General features: G+C 41.4%; 1 protein-coding gene and 1 long non-coding RNA gene across 2 annotated transcripts in view; one reads left to right on the top strand and one right to left on the bottom strand.

Annotated features, from left to right (window-relative positions):
* Positions 1-18,714, bottom strand: part of ZNF568 (zinc finger protein 568) — a 79,445-nt gene that overhangs the window by 20,566 nt on the left and 40,165 nt on the right. The window lies entirely within an intron of this gene.
* LOC123578321 lies at positions 10,044-11,263 on the top strand. The gene is made up of 2 exons (XR_006702310.1): positions 10,044-10,423; positions 10,980-11,263. It is a non-coding gene; the product is annotated as an uncharacterized LOC123578321 (long non-coding RNA).

Below are 18,714 nucleotides of genomic sequence, written 5' to 3'. Positions count from 1 at the left end.
GTGAGACTGAAGTGAGTAACCTCATTCTGTTCTTTAACTTCTCTGCCAAAGCAGAGAGGCACATCTGTCACAACTATTCTGGGAATGGATAAAATCCAGGGAAATGGAAATTCTAGATGGATGAGACAATGTATGCAAAACAGACAGTCCTGGGTTAGACTCTTACCTGGTTTAGGAAAACTGCTCCATAAATTTGGTTTCCTTCTCGCTTACCCTTTTTTTTTTTTTCAAATCACTACTGTAAATTTTTTGGATAGAATCCTGAAATAGGATATTGTTCTGTAAACCAAGAAGCCCTTTCCAAGAAGAGAATGCCAAATACAACTTACCTCTGCCATGCCTTGTGATGTACAGCGGCTTTTCTCTCCTCTTCTGGACTCCTAGAAAATGAAAAAGATGGACAGTGGTTAATAAACTATGAGACAACAGACCCTTTCTGGAGCCCAGACGAGGCCAAATCAGAGCAAACCCTGGCCCCACTCCAGGCACGGAGAGTGAGCCCAAAGCCAAAGAAGGCTGTAACCCCATCCCCACTCTTATCATCACAGAAAGCAGGCGACCTTAGGGGCCCAGACCAGAGTCCTGGGAGAGAACCCCAGACTGTGGCCTCCTTCCTCCACAGGAGACTGAGCTCTTCCAGGCTCCGTAGACAGAGTCCGAGAGGCAGCCGGCCACGTGGGGCTCTCCCACTGGGCCTTAGAAAGCCTCGCTTAATGTACTAACCACTGCTCCACGGGCACTGGTCGCCGAGCAAAGGAGGTCGGGCTCACAAACCACTTCGGGAGAGTATCGCACAGACTTTCCGTCCAGGCAGAAGGTCACACAGCAGCGACACCTCTGACCTCGAGAAACCGCCAGCCAGCTTCAGAGCCAGATGATACCACTCCCACACCCCGTGCCGATGCGCTGCTGATACCTCCCTCCCCCGAGTGAAGACTAGAGGCCTCGACATTCCCCAACCTCCGCTACGTCTTTACATTTCAAGCGGGAGGACACAGCCTAGAAATGCCCAACGGCCACCCGTTTGTTAGACTCCAGACACACCACGGCCCCGCCCCGGAGCCCCTCAGCATCCACTTTTCCGGGGTCCTCACATTCCAGTCTGCTAGAATCCGCCCCAAACTGGTGACACAGCCGACCCGCAACGCCCCGACCCTTTACACCCGAACTCCCGCCAACTCACCACCGGCCAAGCCCACTTCGGCCGGAAGTGGAATATGCCGCGGAGCCCCCAGGAAAATGTAGTCCAGGGGAGGAAAAATTCAGCTGGAGCCTGGCCGGCACAACAGTCTTCGCCCAGTGTCGCGTCGTGTTCCTAGCCTTCAGTGAAGGCCAGTACTGACAGCCCACCCTCGCCTAGCATCTTCTAAGGACCTCGGCGCACCGACAGGTCCAAGCAGCAATAAGGTGGCTGCTGTTGGGTGGGGGAAGGGCTGTGGACAGAGGAGGCTTCTGGGAAATGTAGCCCCCCAGCCAGGGGAAGGGTCAGTCCCCAAAGTTAACCCGTCTGCAGCAGTCCTCGCTCCAAACTGGGAAATGCCCAGAGGTCTCTTAAGAACTGTAGTTAAAAGCCGGGAAGCAGACAGTCCAGAGTATTCTCCACAAGGAGCCGTGCTCTGAGAGCGGGATCCTGAGTGGACGACTCCCCGACACGCCACTAACTAGGAATCCTCCCGGATGTGGGTTCAGCCCGTCCCACGATCCCTCCTGGTAAGAGTGCTCAGGTGCGTTTAAGTGCTCAAGTTTCGGCTGAGAATTCATTCCCCCGTCCCGGGCACCACCAGAAAGCGCACTCCTCCCTCCGTCAGTACTGCCGTTACCCAGAAGCCAGGTGTCCGGGCTCTTCAACCCAATTCCGGCGGGGCCTCACGTGCACCGGGAGCTGCGGATCCTCGGGACGTCTGGGAAATGTAGTCCCGGCCTAACGGGTTTGGGAATGTGGCGGAGGAGACCTTGAATGAAAGGTGGCAGTCTTGAACTCAGGAAGGGGGGGGGGGGGGGAGGGGGGGTGCAGAGAAGGGCCACCAGGAGGTTGAAGGAGGATAAGCGTAAGTCCGGAGTAGAAGTCATGGAATACTAGTACTGAACTCTACTCTATATGTCATATATTAGTGTTTTCAAACTTGTTATAAGTACATAAATACAGGTAGAAATGCACTTGGGTCCTAAGTCTTTGGAAAGTTACACTAACATTTGTTAACAGTAGTTAATTGTTAGGATGTGTAATTGTAATTTTTTTCTTTTAAAAGTATTCCCTTATGGGGCGCCTGGGTGGCTCAAATGGTGAGGCGTCTGACTTCCGCTCAGGTCATAAGCTGCTGTTCATGGGTTCCGCCCTGCATCGGGATCTCTGCTGACAGCTGTCAGCACAGAGCCTGGAGCCTGCTTCGGATTCTGTGTCTCCCTCTCTCTCTGCCCCTCCCCCCCCTCAAAAATAAACAAACATTAGAAGTATTCCCTTATATTTTCGCCATTATCTTGTCCTTATGAAACATTACTTACTCAATTTTGTTAAATATAAAATGAGTAAGTATAGATTCTGAAATTGATGAACTAGAAAACAAAAAAGTTGGTCAGATTTTTAAAATGTAGAGTTTGGTTCTAAAAGATACACGAGACACAATATTGATAAATGATAACAAAATGAAACAAATTAGAAGAACATTAGAAAGGAGAAAGGTTAAACCATAGATATAGAATTTAAAAGAATTTTGAGGCTGTTATGAGCAACTCCATAACCACAGTAGAGGTCATTGTAGATTTTGCAGTGAAATTGAAATTACTAATTTCTGCTAAGAAGTAGAAAGCCTGAACAGAATAGCCATATTAAACGTAAATATGTCTTAAAACTGTACTGTTAAAAGGTTCCAGATGGCTATAGCTGAGTTTTAACTACTTTTTGAATGATTTTTCACTTTATTCAGATGCCAGAAAAAGATGGAATACTCTCTAGTTTTAGAGAATACTCTCTAATTAGACAGGCCAAAAGAAAAGTATTGATTAGTTTCACTTGGGTTAAAAGATAAACTGAGGCACTAAATTTTCAAGAGTTTGAGTGTACGTGAGTTTCCATTAGGCAGCATCAGACCGAAAGTGTTAGGAGTACTCTACCAACAGGAGCTAGTGGAGAGGTCTTTTTTTTTAATTTTTTTTAATGTTTTATTTATTTTTGAGACAGAGAGAGACAGAGCATGAACGGGGGAGGGTCAGAGAGAGGGAGACACAGAATCTGAAATGGGCTCCAGGCTCTGAGCTGTCAGCACAGAGCCCGACGCGGGGCTTGAACTCACAGACCGTGAGATCGTGACCTGAGCCGATGTCGGACGCTCAACCGACTGAGCCACCCAGGTGCCCCTGGAGAGGTCTTTTTATAGAAAAGACACTGAGGAGTGCCTGGGTGGCTCAGTTGGTTAAACGTCCAACTTCGGCTCAGGTCATGATCTCACAGTTCATGGGTTCAAACCCTGAATCGGGCTCTGTACTAACAGCTCAGAGCCTGGAGCCTGCTTCAGATTCTATGTCTCCCTCTCTCTCTGCTGCTTCCCCACTCATGCTCTGTCTCTCTCTCTCAAAATTAAATAAGCATTAAAAAAAAGAAAAGACAAAAGAGAAGACACTGAAACACGGCAAGGAAATTATCTGGTTAGATATAGCATAAGCAGTTGCCTTGTTTGGTAAAACTAACTTGGCTGTTTGTTATAGGTTGTTCTTAAATTTTATTTTCTCTGGTAGGGGTGCATTGATTTTGGGTTAGGTTTTGATTTGCTTTGGTAAGCTACCAAGGCATTAGAACTATCTCAGTCTAATGGCATCCTTGTTTAATTACTTTAACATTTGTGATCATAGATGCAAAAATTCCAAATAAAAGGCTGATATCTTGGAGCTTGTGTTTTGTATATCTTTTTTCCTTTTTTCAAGCAATTTATATTTATTATATTTTCCAAAAGTCTGGGTTCGTAACAGATTGCAGATTTTATTTTATTTTTTGGATTGAAGTAAATTTATTAATCTCCTTATTATGATTAACACAGTAATTGATGACAATTTGCTAAGTGACAGTTTTTAGGAAATGGAGGGAGGGCAGGGAGACAAGATAGAAGAGGATTTGTTCCTATTAACCATCCACCCAGCGTGGGTGGGTGAAAGCAGTAACCACACATCAAAGCCTGAGTTAACCCAAGCGTTCCTTCATGCAGGCGGTTCATATAAAGGAGTAAAAAATCACAGTGAGCTTCTCCAGCTCTCAGACTGGCATCCTTCTCCCAGCTGGGTGCTCTTTCCAGAACACAGCAGCCCAAATCCATCGTGACTTGTTCAGACTTTTGAGTTTTCCCGAGGAGATCCAAAATATTTATTGCTTCGTGTTTTCAAGTAATTGGAAAAGGGTCAGAAAAAGGAATGAAGTTCATTGAATAACAAAATTTCTTTTCAAAAACGTTCTGTTCCCGGTTAAAATGAAGCATAGCTGCATCGGGAGCATTTGCTGTGCAATTCTGAAACCAAACGAGACTCTACAAATCACTAACAATGAGCACATGGCTTCTACATAAAACCGCGTGAGAGAGGGACACCGTGGCTAGGAAGGTCAGCCAGGAAGGGGCTGCGCAGAGCCCACAGGGAGCCAGGGGCTGCTCGTGCTCTGGACCTACAGGTCAGCAGATGAGAATGAACAGTCTCCTCCTTTCTTCCCCTGCTCCTGCAGTTTCTGGCTCTGCAGTTGTGGTGGCCACCGAGGCAGTGCTGTCCCTGGCCAGAAGGGGACCTCCACCACGTGTCCCATCAGAGCTTCACAGAGCAGCCCAGAGATTTAACAGCCTTCTAGTTGGAGATTTCTTTTACATATCTGGCAATATGTGGTGAATTTTATTCCTGTGATTTATCTCCGTGGACCTCTCAAGTGCATCTAGAGTAAGACATTCTGTTTCCAGATATTGTTTTGGAATACTGAGGGTACTGAGAAAAAAGTGCGTTACAACTTGCTAGTTCTACCTGGAAGGAAGAAAAATCATCTTAACCACAGACTACTGATGCCTTGTGGTGATCAGCATAAGGGGCTCCCTGCTCCCACCAGGGCCTCCAAGAAGTCCTCTCAGTGAAGGACAGAGCACCTTACCCCTTACATGAAGGCACCCAGCACCCTGCTCTGAGTGGAGTCACCTGGGGAGCCAGGCTGCCACAGGTGCCAGAGGCCTCTTGTCTGGGCCTCAGCTGGGCCCCTTGTGTCTCCTTTCTCTGCCCCCAAGTTCTCCGCTGCACAGCACCCACAGTGAGAGCCTGGGCATTTCCCTGGGGCTGTGACCACCCTGCAGATGCCCCTGGCCTCATTGACCCAGTGGAGTGAGAGGGACAACGGAGACAGCCCTGCCTTTATCAGGGGAGGGGGCAACATCACCTTTGGCCTTGAACTGATGGTTGGAATGGGTAGTACAAGGGGCGGTGACATGTTTCAGTCCACAGAGGCCATCAGAAATGGCTTGTAATCCTGATCTTGTGCACACTTAGCTGTACACAGCCAAAAGAGGAGACTCCAAAATCAGAGAAATGGTCACCTGTAATGACCCAGAATTGCAGATTCTCGACCCGGTGTGCAGCCCGTTATTAGCTTGGTATTAGGCAGCTTACATATTTATCAGGAAAACACTCCTAGAGCAAATCTTGAAAAAGATGAAGTAGCAGGAAAATGACAGAAGAGTAATTCATTTATGTAGTCCCTAGAGACACATCACTAAAATGCTTCAAGTCAAAGACCATCCCGCTGACAATAAACTTACAATAAAAACGGGATTATAATTTTCCTGAATTTTGGATAATCTTCAAATTTCTCAAGGAACCACTGGTGATACTGCTGTGATCGGGAGAGTAAAAGGTAAAGAGAGTGCCTCCCTTTGGTATTTTATATTGTCTCCCCTGGTTTCCGGAGATTCCTCAGGATATGGTCTGAATGGATGTTTATCAGCATGCCTATTAACCACAAGCAGAAACCTACTAGAAATAGGGGATCAGTGACCCAGTCATCAGCATACACCGCATACTGACTCAAGTATCTGCTTTGCAAATAGCCGTTACAGACACACAACACGAACGCCAACGTACATGCGTATAGGAGCATCGGCTTTTCTCCTCGGATCAGAAACGCGAAAAAACAAGCACCGTTGCGCGTAGTGGATGAGTAAGGTGGCCAGGAGGCTGCGGTTGGGCGCGTGGCGCAGGCGCTGCGGCAGCTGGTAGGTGGGGCGCGGGGACGCACAGCGCCCGTACGCCCAGCGCATCAGCTGCACCGAGCCCAGCAAGCCCAGCGCGCCCTCCAGGTAGGCGAACGCGTCCAGGTGGCACCCCTCGGCCGGCTCCATCGCGGGGGGCAGCAGGCGCGCCCCATGGCCCAGTGTCCGCGGCGGGCCACTTATAGAGCGGGGCGAGGGGCCAGGAGTGGGGGCTGCGGTTACCTGAGGCCAGTGCAGGCAGCAGACGCCAGGCATCGAGCCCCACCTCCGGCCCTTGCGGTCCGGAGGGCAGTCCAGATTGCAGATTTTAAAAAAGAAAGAAAGAAAGAAAACCTTTGTATTTAACCACAATTTGAGAAATACTACTCTAAAAAACAAATGATGTGATGGGATATTTACCTGGTCTTTGAAGAAATAGCTATGTGGCTTTCTGTATTGTAATTAATATCACCAAAGACTCCCAAGAAAATAAGATCGTATTTACATCCTTAATGAAAATTTCAAGGCTGGGGCACCTGGGTGGCTCAGTGGGTTGGACATCCGACTTGGGCTCAGGTCATGTCTCACGGTTTGTGAGTTCAAGCCCCACATCAGGCTCACTGCTGTCAGCATGGACCCTGCTTTGGATCCTCTGCCCCCCCCCCCCGTTCAGGCTCTCAAAATAAATCATTTTAAAAAATTTCGAGGCTGGCTGTAATCTCCCTCCTGTAGCACTTGTTTGTCCCATCTTGGCCATATAGTAAAGATCAGACCAGTGTCTAAGAAACTGCAAAAGATAATATCTTTTATTCAGAGGTGCCCCTCTTCCACCTCTAACATGAGGGCATTAGTCATCCTGTGGGACATGCCTTACTGGCTGCAAACTCATCTATCATTTGTAACTACCTTCACTTTATCATTTTGATTTAACGATCAGATCAGTTCCAGGGTGCCTGTGTGGCTCAGTGGGTTAAGCACTGGAGTTCAGCTCAGGTCATGATCTTGCGGTTTGTGAATTCAAGTCCCATGTAAGGCTCAGTGCTGACAGCTCAGAGGCTGGAGCCTGCCTCAGATTCTGTGACTCCCTTTCTCTCTGCCCCTCCCCTGCTCATGTTCTGTCTTTTGAAAAATAAATAAATGTTAAAAAAATTAAATATAAAGATCAGATCAGTTCCAGTGCCCCACATTTTAGATAACACTTACGGTTTACTCTCTACCCTCTCAATATTTGTCCCTTCAAGCAACTCCCAGACGTAGCAGAGATCACACTTGCACATTAGACCACCACATCTTAGAAAGTTATTATCCAACATGCAACAAGAAAGTAAAATTTCACAATGGTTGAGGCTAATACCACAAATTTGTATGTTACTTAAGCCTCTCTAATACATGCAGAGGGATCATCAATGGTAAGAAACAACTTTGGAGTGGGCACCAGTCATATAGCTCTCTACCAAGCTCATTTAACAGAGACTATATTGGGAGCATTACATAAAATGGTTGCTCATGATGCTTTCAGTTGTTAAATTTAGTTAGAGGTGATATAGCAGCTGGTTATTTGGGAACACTAAAACAGTCATTAGTTATGCTCCAGAAACAGCTGCTGAAGCTTTGCCTTGGCTTTGATGCTGGCACTCTGACCCAAGCAGCTGCCAGTGCAGCTGATGTTAATCTGTATTTGTTGGTATACAAAGTTATCGGTATACATCAGTGGCTAACTTTCCATGGCTTGCCAAGCTAAGAAAAATGAAACTACTGACACTGAATTAACAGTGTCAAAAATTAAGAACTTTCATAAACATATACATTCTATAGGATCCACCCAATCCACTGCTAGGTATGTATCCAAGACAAATGAAAACGTAGATCTATACAAAGACTTGTATACAAATGTTCATGGCAGCTTTATTTGTAATAGTCCCAAACCTGAAACAACCCAATTATTCATCAACAGGTGATTGGATAAACAAATTATGGTATGCTTACTCAGCAATAAAAAGAAACCGCTGCCACATGGATGGAGTCATGGATGGATTTATCCATGAATTCACAGATTCATGGATGGATTGATCACACAGTTGGTTAAGCAGTTAAGTCTGTTAAGTAAGCAAATGAAGCCAGATACCAAAGACAATGTCTAATTCCACTTATATAAAGTTTTGAAATAAGCAAAACTAATCTATGGAAATGGAAGTCAGAAGAATGATTATCTCAGAAGAGGATGGTTATTGCCTGGGAAGAATCCCTGGGAACTTTCTGAGGGGATGGAAATATTCTATTTCTTGATCTGGATAGTAAATACACAATTATATCCATATGATGTACACTTAAGATTTTTATATTTTACCATATGTAAATTATACTCTAATTTTTAAAAAGGGAAAGAGAGGGGCGCCTGGGTGGCTCAGTCGGTTAAGTGTCCAACTTCAGCTCAGGTCATGATCTCACAGTTCGTGGGTTCAAGCCCTGTGTCAGGCTCTGCATTGACAGCTCAGAGCCTGGAGCCTGCTTCAGGTTCTGTGTCTTCCTCTCTCTCTGCCCCTCCCCCACTCACACTCTGTCTCTCTCAAAAATGAATAAACATTAAAATAAATTAAAAATAAATAAAAATAAAAAAGAGAAAGAAAAAACCCTTTAGTCATTAAATAAATGGGTGGGGAAGTTTTAGAGACATGAGTCAGGGTAGAGAAAAGGGAAAAAGTAATGATGGGCAAACAGCCTGACACCTGTGGACTAATCAAGGGCCTACAAATATTTCAGACCTATGTATAGGCTTTAAGATATGAGAACTACAATAGGAAAATTAACATTTATAATCCAGTGTCTCTAAAATTCAATTTGGCCAGTTTAATTCTCAATAGTGTTTTATGTAGATATATAAAAATAATTTTGATGTAGGCTGTGCTTTTTATTGCATTTGATTTTAAGTGTGCTGAAGGCTTCGTAAGTCCTGAAAGTTTATTTTGGTCTTAAAATAGCACTGCCCCTTCCTTCATTTCCTCTCTTCCTTCTGTTTTGTCTTCTTCATTCTCACACTTCTGAACTGGAAATAGTCTTCTACACCAAGGATCTTGGCCTCTGCCCTCCACATTTTAACGTGGTTCAGCATACTCAGTCCTCATTTAACTCCTTGTGAAAGGACTTTTCCCTAGGCCCAGTGGCAATTTTTAGGAAAGACATGGGATTCTTTCTGATTAGAGATCTGGCCCATTTCCCCTGGTCTACAGGCCTCAAAATAATCAAATTTTCTCACAAGCTAACCAAAATCTAGGTTGCTTTTAGGCAAACTTTGAGACACAATACATTCAATGCAAAGGGAAAGTTTGATATAACATGATTAAATAAAGCATGTACCCATTCTTCTTACTTTAGCAAAACCCTGCAAACCCTTCCTAGTAATTCTTGGGGTATAGTCCATATAGAAATGGAGACTTCCAATTTATCCTTTGAAAATCATAGGACAACTAACAGTACTCTTGCATCAGAATTTCATCTGAAACTTCTGACTTTACAGATATTATTATATCTTAATCATAGGCTTAGGAAGTATGTGATTATGCTTGTTTTTTTTTTTCTTTTTTCAGAGCTGCTTCTTTTTGAGATCATTAAGTCAAGTTTTAGGACATCATTTGGACTTGAGAATTATATGTAATGCAATTCTATTGAAAATAAATATAGATACCTGATCCATGCCTCCTAACTTTATCTTTGGTTTTGCTGGGTTTTGTTTGATACTTTTACCTCAGGTGCACATAGGGTTTTGGCTTTTTTTTTTTTTTTAAAGATTTTATTTTAAGTAATCTCTGCACCCAACGTGGGGCTTGAACTCACAAAGCTAAGATCAGGAGTTGGATACTCCACTGACTGAGCCAGCCAGGTGCCCCTCAGGTGCATATAAGTTATATAAATAACAGCACTTCTACATTAGGTTACTTAGCTGGTTAGTGTACTAGATTTTGATATTATAAAATAATATCAAGATTATATTTCCTATCCATTGATATCAGGCATGGCAATGTATAAAAGTGACATAGCCAGTTCAAAGCAGAAGCTTTAAGAGCTGTTGAATTGTTTCACCATCTCTTTTTTCCCTCTGCCACAAGACTTTTATGTTCTGTGTAAGTGCTGCTTCTTCAACCTAGGTCCTGGAATAAAGGTGGTATGGAACAGAACAGCTGCCAACTTACAATGGACATGGATATGAGAAATAATTCCTTGTTGTTGTAAGTCCCTAGGCTTTTGGAGTCATTTGTCATAACATCATAATTTGTCCTAAACTGATCAACAAAGTTATTTATTTTAAATAATGTTATAGTATTCATGAACCCACCACCCAGCATATTATCTTTAACTTTGATAATAACCTATATGTTATTATATATAACCTCACCCTTACCCCTTCCTCTCCAAATGGAGCAAATATCATCCTGAATCCTGTGTTCATTAGTCCCTTGCTTTGCTTCTATGTAGTTTTACTGCATTTATATGTTTTGCTAAAAAGTATATTTTTATCAAATTATTTTTTACTTTATAAAAAGGTTAATTATATGTAATCTTTGGAATCTAACATCATAAGATTTTCTGTACTGTTGTGTGACATTGCCATTCATTTTGACTGCTATATAATTAATTCCATTGTGAGAACAAAGCACTTTCTCCAGTTGATGGACATCTGGGTTATTTCTGTGTTTTGGCTGTTGAGAGCAGTGCAACAATGTACATTCTTGTATATGTCTCCTGGTGTTCATGTGTAAGAGCTTATCTTGGGTGTATTCCTAGGAATGGAATGTTCCTGGGCATGTAAATGTTCAACCACAGAAGATAAAACGCAATATTTTACAAGATGGCCTACTAATTTAAGTTCCTACAAGTAATTAACAACTGAACTTGGGAACACGCATCCTCTCCAACACTTGGTATTTGTATTGAATAGCTTCTATTTGCCCCTCCCCATCAATTCTGTACCCTTTTCACCCTACTCTATGCCCCAGAGGCTGACCTGTATGGATTTCATCAATGTCAGGTATGTATATAACAAATATACTTTCCTAATTTGTACCTTGTTTTTTGTAGTTTCTAGTTGCATCCATCTGCCTACCAGGAAATCAGAGAGAGAGAGAGAGAGAGAGAGAGAGAGAGAGAGAGAGAAGAGTGAATGAGGTGAGGCATTTATCTCCCCACCTCCTTTTTTTCCTTGTAGAAGTGTGGTATTGACTATGTCCCTCAGCTAAAAGTCTCAGCTCCTGACAAGCATCCCTTCCACATAGCCCTCTCTGTTTTGGGGTTCTGGTAGTCTCTTCCCCGACTCCTCTCACGCTTAGGGTAATAATGGATCTCTGTCTCAGGATATTGTGGTTTCTCTATTACTGTCCACATTTTTATAAATAGTTCCTTTATTTATTTTTTTTCAACGTTTATTTATTTTTGGGACAGAGAGAGACAGAGCATGAACAGGGGAGGGGCAGAGAGAGAGGGAGACACAGAATCGGAAACAGGCTCCAGGCTCTGAGCCATCAGCCCAGAGCCTGACGCGGGGCTCGAACTCACGGACCGCGAGATCGTGACCTGGCTGAAGTCGGACGCTTAACCGACTGCGCCACCCAGGCGCCCCTATAAATAGTTCCTTTAATAATCGCTACTCAACTTACCCAATTTGAGTGATATCTATTTCTTGAAAGGCCTTGACTGATACATTATTGTTAGACTCTAAATTTCCTAATTGGGAGGATGTAAAATGATATTTTGCTGTGCTTTTGAACTTGCATTTCTCCTATCCTTAATTACATTGAATCTCTCTTCATATATTTATTGATCTCATACTTTCTTTTTTGAAATGCTTGTTTATGTTTCCTGTCAATATTCCTATTGGGTTGTTTTACTTTTCTTACTGATTTTATTTTTATTTATATATTTTTTAAAGTTTATGTATTTATTTTGAAAGAGAGTGCATGTGAGTGGGGAAGGGGCAGAGAGAGAGGGAAAGAGAAAACCCCAAGCAGGCTCTGTGTTATCAGTACAGAGTCCGACGAGGGACTTGATCCCATGAACCATGACATCATGACCTCAGCCAAAATCAAGAGTCAGATGCTCAACTGACTGAGCCACTCAGTGGCTCCTTGCTTTTCTTACTGATTTTAGAAATGTTTGAAATATATATATTCTTTTTTTAATTTTTAATGTTTATTTTTTGAGAGAGAAGGAGAGTGCAAATGGGGAAGGGGCAGAGAGAGAAGGAAATACAGAATCCGAAGCAGGCTCCAGGCTCCACGCCATCAGCACAGAGCCAGATGCAGGGCCTGAAGTCACAAACCATGAGATCATGACCTGAGCCAAAGTCGGACACCCAACTGACTGAGCCACCCAGGATCCCCCAAAGTATATATATTCTTGATATCAATTCTTTATTAGTTATGTGTATGGCATATGTCTTTTCCTAATTTATAACTTTTTTTTGTTTTAAAATCTCATTTGATGGTGACTGAACACTTACAATGGCCAAATATATAAATTGTTTCATTTTTAATCAACAATTTGTGTGTTTTATTTTAAGAAATATTTTCTTACCTCAATGTCTAAAAGGTATTCAACTATATATATATTTTTTTACCAGTGTTTTAAGTTTTAACATTAAAATCCTTCATCTATATGGCTTTATCTTTGAGTATTGTTGAAGGTTAGATCTCATCTTTTTGCCAAATAAAAAAAACAAATTTTCAAGCTCCCGATTAAACTGTTCCTTCTTTCCTCACTGGCCTGTTGTCTCCAAGTGTACTGGAATGAATGGTGGCCTAGATTTACCATATTCATGGATTCTAAGATTTACCATATTCATGGATTCTAAGATTAAGATTCTAAGATTCTAAGATTGTTCAATTTTCATGTAAATTAATAAATAAATTAAATGTAATCCCCCCAAAAATTTCAGCACAATTTTTTGTGGAAAATGTCAGGCCAATTCCAAAATATATGCAGAAATGCAAAGGATCTGTATCACTAAGGAAATGTGAAGAAGCTGAAGGATTTACATTTCCAGATATCAAGACTTGTGTTAAAGTCACAGTTGGGGAAGTCTGGGTTGCTCAGTCAGTTAAGTGTCCAACTTCGGCTCAGGTCATGATCTCACAGTTTCCTGAAGTTCAAGCTCTGCATCAGGCCCTGTACTGACAGCCTAGAGTCTGGTGCTTGCTTCAGACTCTACGTCTCTCTCTCTCTGCCCCTCCCCTACTCACTCTGTCTCTCTCTGTCTCTCTCAAACATTAAAAAAAATTTTTTTAATAAGAAAATAAATAAATAATATAAAGTCACAGTAAACAAATCTGTAGTTTGGTGCAAAGATAAGTAAGTAGATAATAGGACAGAATAGAAAGTCCGAAAATAGACTGAACATTTAAAAAAAAAATTTTTTTTTTCAACGTTTATTTATTTTTGGGACAGAGAGAGACAGAGCATGAACGGGGGAGGGGCAGAGAGAGAGGGAGACACAGAATCGGAAACAGGCTCCAGGCTCTGAGCCATCAGCCCAGAGCCTGACGCGGGGCTCAAACTCACGGACTGCAGATCGTGACCTGGCTGAAGTCGGACGCTTAACCGACTGCGCCACCCAGGCGCCCCTTTAGACTCATCTTTAAGGCACTACTTAATCTGGCTCTCAATCTCTTTCTAAATTTTATCAATTACTACTCTCTTCTTAATTTACTCTAACCAAAGTCCTACTCCTTATCAATACTTGAATATATCAGGCATGCTCTCACTGAAGGGTCTTTAAAGATTCTGTTCTCTATAGTTAAGTGTTCTTTATCCAAATTTCCCCATGACTTATTCCCTCACCTCCTTCAGTTCTCTACTCAAATGTCATCTTCTATTTCCACTTTTTGTAGTGACAAATGGCCTTATTTCAGATTAATCCATAAAAGATAATAAACTTTAGTAAAAGATCTGTATGCTAAAAACTATAGAAAGCTTATGAAAGAAATGGAAGAAGTCACAAAGAAATGGAAAATGCTCATGGACTAGAAGAACAAATATTGTTAAAATGTCAATGCTACCCAAAGCAATCTACACATTCAATGCAATCCCAATAAAAATGGCACCAGCATTCTTCACAGAGCTAGTACAAACAATCCTAAAATTTGTATGGAACCACGAAAGACCCCAAATAACCAAAGTAATGTTGAAAAAGAAAACCAAAGCTGGAGGCATCACAATTCTGGACTTTAGCCTGTATTAACAAAGCTGTAATCATCAAGACAGTATGGTGTTGGCACAAAAACAGACGCAAAGATCAATGAAATAGAATAGAGAACCCAGAAATGGACCCACAAATTTATGGCCAACTAATCTTCAACAAAGCAGGAAAGAGTATCCAATGGAAAAAAGACAGTCTCTTTAGCAAATGGTGCTCGGAGAACTGGACAGCAACATGCAGAAGAATGAAACTTGACCACTTTTTTTTACACCATACACAAAAATAAATTCAAAATGGATGAAAGACCTAAATGTGAGACAGGAAACCATCAAAATCCTATAGGAGAAAACAGGTACCAACCTCTTTGACTTCGGCTGCAGCAACTTCTTACTTGACATGGCTCCAATGGCAGGAGAAATAAAAGCAAAAATTAAGTATTGGGATCTCATCAAGGTCAAAAGTTTCAGGGGTGCCTGGGCAGCTCAGTTGGTTAAGCGTCCAACTTTAGCTCAGGCCATGAACTCACGGTTCATGAGTTCGAGCCCCACATCGGGGTCTATGCTGACAGTTCGGAGCCTGGAGTCTGCTTCAGATTCTGTGTTTCCCTCTCTCTCTGCCCCTCCACTGCTCACACTCTGTCTCCCAAAAAATAAGCATCAAAAATTAAAAAAAAAAAAAATCAAAAGCTTCTGCCCAGCAAAGGAAACAATCAACACAACTAAAAGGCAACTGACAAAATGGGAGAAGATATTTGCAAATGACATATTGGATAAAGGGTTAGTATCAAAAATATATAAAGAATTTACCAAACTCAACACCTTAAAAACAAATAATCCAGTGAAGAAATGGGCAGAAGACATGAATAGACACTTTTCCAAAGAACACATCCAAATGGCAAACAGACACAGGAAAAGATACTCAACATCACTCATCTTTAGAGAAATACAAATCAAAACCACACTGAGATACCACTTCACACTGGTCAGAGTTAAAATTAGCAGTTAAAAACTGCTAAAATTAACGACTCAGGAAACAACAGATGTTGGTGAGCATGTGAAGAAAGGGGAAACTTTTTGTACTGTTGGTGGGAATGCATAACTGGTGCAGCCACTCTGGAAAACAATATGGAGGTTCCTCAAAAAATTAAAAATAGAATCACTCTATGACCCAGCAATTGCACTACTAGGAATTTATCCAAAGGATACAGGAGTGCTGATTTGAAGGGGCACATGCACCCCAATGTTTATAGCAGCGCTATCAACAATAGCCAAATTATGGAAAGAGCCCAAATGACCATCAACTGATGACTGGGGTAAAAAGATGTGGTATATATATATATACACAAGAGAATAGTACTCGGTGATGAAAAAGAATGAAATCTTGCCATTTGCAACAATGTGGATGAACTGGAGGGTATTATGCTAAGCGAAATAAGTCAGAAAAAGATATATGATTTCACTCATATGTGGAATTTCAGAAACTTAACAGATGATCATAGGGGAAGGGTAGGAAAACTAAGATAAAAACAGAGAGGAAAACCATAAATAGGGAGAACAAACTGAGAGTTGATGGGGGTTTGGGGTGGGAGGGTGGGGAAAATGGGTGATGGACATTAAGGAGGGCACTTGTTGGGATGAGCACTGGGTGTTATATGTTAAGTGATGAATCCCTGGAATCAACTCCTGAAGCTAAGAGTACACTGTATGTTAGCCAACTTGAAGATAAAATTAAAAATAAATACATAAATATTAATTCAAAATAAAATGTTTCATGGATTGCAAAAAAAAAGATAATCAACTCTGGACTATATATATTTTATACACACACACGCACACACACAATGTGAAAGCATTGGGGAACAACTAAAAACAGGCAAAAAAATTGAAGGGAAGTTGACCTTTGAAAAAAAGAAAAGTATACTGTGAGACATTAATTTTTATACAGGTTTTCATGTAATGGAACTTTCCAGCCTCTGTGGTATGGGGTAGCTAAACTCAAATAGAGAGCCACAGTATTATTGTCCTGAGAAGTTGGAGGATGAAGTTTCAGGCTGTTTTAAAAACTCTTTAAAAATAAAGTTAAATTCCAGAAAGGAGGAGCTACAGAGAGGAGATTCAACATCTACTTATAAATTCTGTCCAAATCTTTCGCTGATGCCTGAACTTCACAAATTTATGTAAACTCCAAAGAGCCTATAGAAATCAATAGCTAGAAGATGTAAAGAATGAAGCAGATAGTTCAGCTATTGCTGGATTTTAAATCCAGCCAATGTAGCTGTTTTTAGGACAAAGACAACATTCTCCAGAAAATTATAACAAAATTCATAATCTCTACAACATATTCACAAGGTTCAGTATACAATCAAAATTAGTAGATAAGCAAAAATATAGGAAAGGTAAGAAAGAATCAAGAGAAAAAGTTATCAATAGAGAATGACTCTAAAATAGTTCAGATGTTGGCATTAAAAAATTGGGTATTTCTAAACTTGTGCATGTGCATATGTGTTAAAACATTAATAACACAAAACTTAACATTTTAACAATTTTACCTGTACAATTAAGTGGCATTAAGTATATTCATAGTGTTTTATAATCATCATTATTTCCAGAATTTTCTCATCTGAAACAGAACCAATGTACCCATTAAACAATAATTCTCCATTTCTTCCTCCTTTATTCCAGTAATCTCTATCATACTTTCTGTATGAATTTACCTATTCTAGTTACCTTACGTACATGGGAATCATACTTTTCCAAGGTTCAGTTATGTCGTAGTATGTATCCAGATTTCTTTTGCATGGCTGCATAATATTCCACTTTTTGTATATCCCACATTTTGTTTATCTGTTCATCTATTGCTGGACATTCCATTTTTTGGCTATTCTGAATATGCCACTATGAACACTAGTGTACAAGGCTCAGTTTGAACCCCTGCTTTCAATTCTTCTGAATATATACTTAGGTAGAGAAATGCAGAATCATATGGTAATTTTTTGAGGAACTGCTAAACTGTTTTCCTCAGCAGCTATACCATTTTACATTCCTGTCAAAAATGCACAAGGGTTCCAATTTCTGCACATACTCATCAAACACAGGTTTTGTTATGTAGATAACACATGAACTTTGAAAACTATTTTTTAAAAAACAAGTCTACAAAAATTAGGTATGCTGGCAAAACTGGACTTAGCATAAAACCTACTAAAGAAGAGACTATGGGAGTGCCTGGGTGGCTCAGTCAGTTAAACGTTTAACTTCAGCTCAGGTCATGATCTCATGGTTTGTGTGTTCAAGCCCCGCCTCTGTGCTGACAGCTCAGAGCCTGGAGCTGCTTCAGATTCTGTGTCTCCCTCTCTCTCTGCCCCTCCTCTGTTTGTGCTCCGTCTCTCAAAAATAAACACTTAAAAAAAGAAAAAAAGAAAAAAAAAGGAATGAAGAAGAGACTCTGAAATGACAATACTCCTTTAGATACTTAAATTTTGGTAAATTGTTGTTTTCATGAAAATTGGTCCCTGCAATTTACAAATGTAAGTCAGTGTCAATCTTTAAAAGTAGCTAATGGGGGCGCCTGGGTGGCGCAGTCGGTTAAGCGTCCGACTTCAGCCAGGTCACGATCTCGGGGTCCGTGAGTTCGAGCCCTGCGTCAGGCTCTGGGCTGATGGCTCAGAGCCTGGAGCCTGTTTCCGATTCTGTGTCTCCCTCTCTCTCTGCCCCTCCCCCGTTCATGCTCTGTCTCTCTCTGTCCCAAAAATAAATAAACGTTGAAAAAAAAAATTAAAAAAAAAAAATAAAAGTAGCTAATAAAAGCCAAAAGTGATACGGTCATGTTTGTATATCACTACTTTAGTTTGAGGTTTTCTTTTGTGAAATCACCCTCGAACAAATATAGTTAATATTCAAGCATTCAATGCTAAAGTTCACTTTTAATAGCTCCTATTCTAAACTCCCTTTTAAAAAGGCACCAAATGCAGGGTGCCTGGGTGGCGCAGTCGGTTAAGCGTCGGACTTCAGCCAGGTCACGATCTCACGGTCTGTGAGTTCGAGCCCCGCGTCAGGCTCTGGGCTGATGGCTCAGAGCCTGGAACCTGTTTCGGATTCTGTGTCTCCCTCTCTCTCTCTGACCCTCCCCTGTTCATGCTGTCTCTCTCTGTCCCAAAAATAAATAAACGTTGAAAAAAAAAAATTTAAAAAGGCACCAATGATTTTCTGTATATTAGTTATATTGTGAGATGGCATAACAAAACATTTACCTTAAGGGGTGGTTCATATATTATTATAGATTATAGAGAATGAAATCCTTTTATAGGAACTATGTTTTTACTGTTCAGGGTCT

The sequence above is a fragment of the Leopardus geoffroyi genome, chromosome E2, assembly GCF_018350155.1.
Source record: "Leopardus geoffroyi isolate Oge1 chromosome E2, O.geoffroyi_Oge1_pat1.0, whole genome shotgun sequence".
In the NCBI taxonomy this organism is placed as follows: domain Eukaryota; kingdom Metazoa; phylum Chordata; class Mammalia; order Carnivora; family Felidae; genus Leopardus; species Leopardus geoffroyi.
This window is presented reverse-complemented; position numbering and strand designations above follow the sequence as displayed.